We start from the raw sequence: 6997 nt of genomic DNA, 5'->3' as shown, positions 1-6997 counted from the left end.
ATCTGAAATGGAGAATTCGAAAACCAATTTTACTTTCCTGAAGAGAGCAGCAACATTTTGCAGTCTTGATTCCACAATTCTAAGTGGGATAGGAAGTGAAAGAACTGTGAACGACTTGACATACAAGATATACGGTTTGCACAGCGCCAAAAGTTTTACTATAAATGAAGTTTACGACGAAACGAAAGGATTCACAATGTGGAAACTTAACCAACAGTATACTGGGGTGCGAATTAATGCAGACAGCATAGTTGAAGTGTTTCGGGTCTTGGATGATGGTTCTGTAAGTGATCGAATTATTTATTGCGTTATTCCTCATTTCAGTATTTTGCCAATAAGAGTTATGGAAATAAATATAGGCATATTTAAACCACGGTCGAGAAGTTACATCTGGGTATATGAAGACTCTAAAAATGAGGCGAGGGAGGTAAACAATAACTCAATTTGCAGGGTCACTTAACTGGTAAAAAATTGGGATCTTTTCCGTTTGTGCCCCACCCAGTACGTTCTGTTACGTTGATGGCTACGCTCCTAATGAGATAAGATCGCAAAAATAATTTTTGTCCCAGCGAAATGAAATTTGGAGTAACTTGAGAGGATCTTGAAAGTATTCTTGGTCGGATAAAAAATTTCAAAAATGTCAAAGACTCCCAGGTTGAGGTGTCAGAGTGGATATAAGCAGATAACTCTGTAAAAATGGACTAAATGGGTCGAAACTGTATGAACTGTGTTTAATGTCATTAATGTTTAGTTGTATGTTCTTAAAGAGCTAAGAATTACTTCCAACCATTGAAGCAACTTTAAAAATCAATGAATTTACCAAAATCAGCACGCCTCATATATAAAATCACCACTAAAGAAAAAGTAAAATCAACGCGTTCAACACTTTTATGACATAAAAACAGCGCAATTCATCCAAAAATTTATCACTGTCCAAACACGATCCTCACATAAATTTGACAATTAACTAAATCAACGCATTCAACCAGTTTTTACTGAATTCTTGCACAACTTATATCAAAACATACCTTCAAATTTTTTTTAAATACCTTGAACAATTTCAACCCTTCGAATATTTGCTAAAAATCTCTGCATTCAACAATTTCTCGCCTCAATTCAGCACAATTTTAACGAAACGCTAGCACTGGCTCAACACAACCTTCAGAAATTTATTGTACTTTACGAAATTAGCACAATTAGCGCACTTTTTAAATGTTGTTCAAGCAAATTTTCCAAACGTTCTCTACACAGTCATGGAAATTCCAGTCACTTTTAAACTGGAAGCTGAAAATAGAAAACTGCTTTCCATCGCAAAGTATGACTAATGGACGTGCCATCCTCGAAAATTTGCGTGATTACATTTCACATAACTTAGGACTACTTTTCGCGCTTTCATGAACTGGAAGCAGAAATCACTTTTATAAATGTCAGCCACTTTTTTTCGGTACCAGTAGACGCTTGTAATGATTTACACACGCTTTATACACGCTTGATAAAAAAACTTATCTAAAGATTTACAAAAATTTAGCTGTGTCAGCTAAATTTACAAAAATTTAGCTGCGACAACAAACCCTACATAAATTCCACCGCATAAGATACGAGCAGTTTGAGCACATAATTTGAGCACTTTACAAACAGACGAATTGCATCAATTTCAGCACACTAATTTCCTGGCACGAATCTTTTGAAATACTGAAAATATGAAATTTGTACTCGAAAAGCAAGTAAAAATCAAAACGAAGGCTGATTTTGTCAAAAATTTGAAAAAAATCAAAATGGTCGAATTTTTCTCAGAAAAGTACTAAAAACATTGTGCAATTAGCCAATTGTGCATTTTTCTACAGATTATGGAATTTGTGCCTAATTGGTGGACATGTGGCGCAATGAAGAAACTTGAAGGAATTGTTCTTGAAATCGAGGTTCGAGGTTGAACTGTTGTAAAGAATGTTATGTTAGAAATGTGCTGGAGATTTAAAACAAAAAAGAAGCTGTGACAATAGCAAGTTTTAGAGCAAAAGTTTTGTCAGAATTTCGACTGAAATTGCTAAAAATTATAAGAAGGGCACTGAATATCCCAGCGCCAAAATCTTGCATAATAATACACTTTCTTTTTTATAAAGGCAGATTTTTTTTAAAAAGAATGCTTTGACAGTTTAGCACATAGAGGGAGACAAAACATCAATCCGGGTACCAAAAGGTTTGCATTGACTCTAGTTTTTTTCATTGGTAGTATCAATTTCTGGCATCTTCAAAGGCATTTGAAGATCTGCCATTGAAATTTCTTGAAGGTTTTGCATGTCTTGGCAATATACATCGATTTTGGTTCAATCGGCTGCCGGAAACTTTTCTAGAAGTTCGTCAAAACCCACGAAATCAGACCCACTTTAGTGGGGGGAGGAACTCTATACTCAAATGGGTTTTTTAATCAGTCAATTTCAGGGAAATGAAAAGATTTTTTTGGTTTTTTTATTGTACAGGGAGTTATCGAGTTTTGAAGTTTTGTGAATAATGGACGGATTTCCGTTGTTTTCATCTACATTTTCTGGACTTTTTTTATATTTTGTCAGTTTAGCTAAAATACGCTAAAAATGTTTTAAAAATGTTTGGTTTGTTTGCTAAAAATTTTATTGTTGGTTTGTTTTCTAAGGATAGAAGGTTGTTGATGAAATTTTTTGGCTCAAATTGTTGCTACATTTTTCAAAAGTCAGCTTTTTTTTCAAAAATTTCAAATAAAAAACTTCTTTAGTCGACTTTGCTTTCTGATTTTTTCTATTTTTGTCTACATTTGACGTTTTTTTTAAACGAAGGACATATTGTGATCAAAAGAGGTCTCCGTGGTTCCGTTTAAAGGAATAAAGAAGCCTGTTTTTAGTGCAAATTTTTGCTTAAGGTTTCTCATGACCTTTAAATTAATTGTTGTCGAAAAACACGAACTTTCTTTTTAACTTTTGTTTTTTTCTTCTCTACTTGTTACCTAGTCTAATTAATGAGTGGATGAGTGGTCACTAAAAACAGGCTTTAAACCTGGTTTCTTTCTGTATGTTAAACTGTTGTATTTGTTTCTATTGTCAAAAGAAAGATAAACTTTCTCCGGTAAATGTCTCTGGTTCAGTTCTTTTATAGTAAATTTAAAATAGGTTGCTTTGTACCCGGGATGACCACAATAAACATTCATTGGCGACCACATCCAATCCATATATGGAGTCTCTGGTAACTTGTCACCAGACCTCAAAAAATCAACTTGCTCAAAAGACTGTCGAAACGCTCAGTGCATTCTCGGTGGAGAAACAAAGCTCGAAACAATAAACAAAAGATTCGTATATCTCATACTCTATCCAAGACTATAGATATTTATGGCGCCTTGTAAAACCATGAAATTAAAACTTCCAAAGAATAGAAGAAAAACACAAATGCAAGCCTAATTAATGAGTGGATGAGTGGTCACTAAAAACAGGCTTTCTCGTTTGCTAGATATTTAAGCTTAAAAAGGGGATGAGCGGGGTCGGAACTTTATGTGCGAACGCACTTTACCGAACCTCCTTGTCTATATTATAATTTCAAATGTTCCCGAAGTTCTTGTTAATTAATTTGCAGCCATCTCTCTTCCTTGAAAAACAGATTTTTTTCTCAGACCATGATGAACATCATGAAAGGTCACGATGAACAATGATAGTTCAGATTTATAGTACACATGACGAACTGGCATTATTTTGGGATTAAATTGCCTGGTTTGTTCGATGTTACAGGAATTTGTGTTGAAACTGACAAGCACACCTGGTCTGCTGTTGCTGGTGATCTACGGAGGGACAGTGAGGTGGTTTCCTCTTCAGTGTGACAGGACGTCAGGAACTGATCTCGGAGGTTTAGTAGGTAACTGAGCACGCATCAAATCCTGCTCGTTTGGAACTCACCGGACCTGAGTTACAGTGGAACTGTTCTAATAGCATAAAAACAAGCCCATTTGGTTTAAACTTGGTTTCTATCTGTATGTTAAACCGTTGTATTTGTTTCTATTGTCAAAAGAAAGATAAACTTTCTCCGGTAAATGTCTCTGGTTCAGTTCTTTTATAGTAAATTTAAAATAGGTTGCTTTGTACCCGGGATGACCACAATAAACATTCATTGGCGACCACATCCAATCCATATATGGAGTCTCTTATAGCTTGTCACCAGACCTCAAAAAATCAACTTGCTCAAAAGACTGTCGAAACGCTCAGTGCATTCTCGCTGGAGAAACAAACCTCGAAACAATAAACAAAAGATTCATATATCTCATACTCTATCCAAGACTAAAGATATTTATGGCGCCTTGTAAGACCATGAAATTAAAACTTCCAAAGAATAGAAGAAAAACACAAATAGCAAGATCTCCCCAAGATAACTGAGAATTCATTCTGAAATCATCCCGAGAGGTAGGAATCAGAGACAATAATTTACTTTTCAGTGGTTTCGGAAAAAAACCATGGAAAAACCATACTTAATTTTAGATAGGAAATAAACCCCACGGAAATAAACCCACGATTGACTAAAGAGCTGCATATATAGCGCATTTGAGGCCATGGCGTATTCGCGGCTCGTATAGGATGTGATATTAAACTATCACAGTGTTAAAATGTGTATCACAACTGAGGAAGTTATCACGACCAAAATTCAAAATTTAAAATCGGGTTTATTTCCTTTGGGGGTGTGTTTCCTGTCTAAAATTAAGTGGTTTTATTTTACGTGGGGGATTTATTTCCTAGACCCGCTTCTCAGTGTTCTTGTTGCTGTGATATTAGTTGTGTAGAGACATATTTCAACCTTTTGTTTTTTAAGGTTCTGAAGCGCATACTTCTGTTTGTTCATACTCAAATGGAGATCTAGTTCTGACAGGACCCGAACACAAAGGAAGCTTCCAAACTGCTGAGTCATTCACTCCAGTCACCTCGCCAAGCGCGTGTGCAGCTAAGGTTTTGGAATATGACCCACAAGCTGAAGGGTATTTCATTGACACAAATGACAACTGTATGATCTATTCTGGACACAGGTCAACTCATGGCAAACGAATAGACTGTTCTGACGGACTGGATTGCAGTGGAACAGTTTCTCAACCTCTGTCTTGCATGTTTGGTAAGGTCTTCTTTTAAAAACACGAATGTCAAAATGTTGATCTTTCACATCAAAATTTTATCAATAAAAAACCCATAACCATTCTCACATCATTTAAACCCCCATACTTAACACCTAACCCGTTCTGCTTAACACCGAGTACTGCCGCTTTTCTTTGGAGAGTTTTTCTGAAATGAGTGTTGCAATGTTGGCTTCAAAAATACGGGGGGGGGGGTGTGGGTATTTTCAAAATATTGAATAAAAGTTGAAAAAAAAAGGAGAGAATCGGTTCTGCAGTTAGCGGTTTTGCAATGCAGTTTGATTACCAATTGAAAACCCTTTAATTGTCTCATTAGATCAACTGGGCTGTAACTGTTTCAGACACACCCTGTATCTATGGCTATTTCGAAGACGTCTCTTTTGTCAGTGACATTTTCGATAACAAAGTCAAACTCACAGGATCATATCCCCACATGGTCAAATGTGCCAGAGATGTTTTTGACAAGCATCCTACAGGCCTTTGTTTCCTTCTCAGTGTTAATACCTCTTCTCGAACAAATGTGGGGCTTTTTCTAATGAAAAAATTCAACTCATAACCTGTGTTGGGGTGTCAGTGGGCGTAAGCCGACAATTTTGTAAGAAATCCATTGAATGTTTCGAATTATGAAACAAGTGTTCTAAATGTATTGATAGTTTAGTTTCAGGTATATAAATTTTAAATCAATTTTTTTGCACTTGTCAATGCATTTCGTACAAAAACTCGTACGCACATTTTTCTGCGCACCTTTTACATAATTCTAGCAAAATTACTCAATTCAACCCGCTGAGCACATAATTTAAGCACATTTCTCACAAAAATGAAGCACATTTTGATGCTCTCTTTTACATAAATTCAACACTCCAAACATTCATCAAATTTCTTAAATAACTTCAGCACTTCAGAAAAAAAACAGAACTTTTACAAAAATGTGCTAAAGTTGTCGAAATTTTGTAAGAAATGCGATAAAAAAATTATAGAAAAAAGTCATGAATGTCTTTACACTACGACCGCATTTTAAACGGTGAATTATCCAAGGACAGGTGGAGCAATAGAAAAAGCGGAACCTCTCAATCTAGAGGTTGGCAAGCAAGACTGATCTGGACCATTCAGCGCCACAGATCTGTCTCGCTCGCCAACCTCTAGATTGAGAGTTTCTTGCTCCACTCAAGGTGCAGAACGGGTCGAAAAAATACCAAATAATGTTGACAAAGATGTAAGACTCTGAGAGACTCTCCAAAATCTATTTTCAACTGTTAGGTCTTACTACGTAATTATCCACTTTACTATTTGAAATTTTATCACAATTACAAAAAAAAAAACAAATAAAAGCAAGAAAAACAGATAAAATAGTTGTAGACAAATGAAAATACGCAAAAGTTTTGGAGGACTATAACAATAACTCCACTGTGCATTTCTGAACATTACAGAATTTACTGTGCAAAGTATAATTCATTTGTCTCATAAATGAACAGAAAAAAATATTTCGTTGAAAAAATGTTTTTTTTTCAAAATTGATTTGTTTTAAAAAGAATCCAATGATGAGCATCGTTATTGGTTGTTCTGTTTTATTTTGCGTCAATATAATCAAATCTTTGAAGTTTTGTACATTATTTTTTGTTTCGATATGACCCTGGTTGCAATTTAAGCATCATTGAACAATACGCAAAAACTAGTTTTTGGAAAAAAATTTTTTGCGAAAAATGTTTACAAAAATTTTAGTGCCTTTTCACAATAATTCGAGGTTGGTTTCACTACTATTTGGCAAAAAATAATTATTTCTACATGTAATTATTTGTGCGTAAATTTTTTCCGTCCAGTTGGGTTTTCGATTGCAGTATTGAATGCTTATGGCTTTGTGCAAAAAAACTT

Source organism: Convolutriloba macropyga, unplaced genomic scaffold (genome assembly GCF_964194025.1).
Source record: "Convolutriloba macropyga unplaced genomic scaffold, txConMacr16.3 SCAFFOLD_851, whole genome shotgun sequence".
Classification (NCBI taxonomy): Eukaryota; Metazoa; Xenacoelomorpha; order Acoela; family Convolutidae; genus Convolutriloba; species Convolutriloba macropyga.
The sequence above is the reverse complement of the archived record's forward strand: the minus strand, read 5'-3'. Positions refer to the sequence as shown.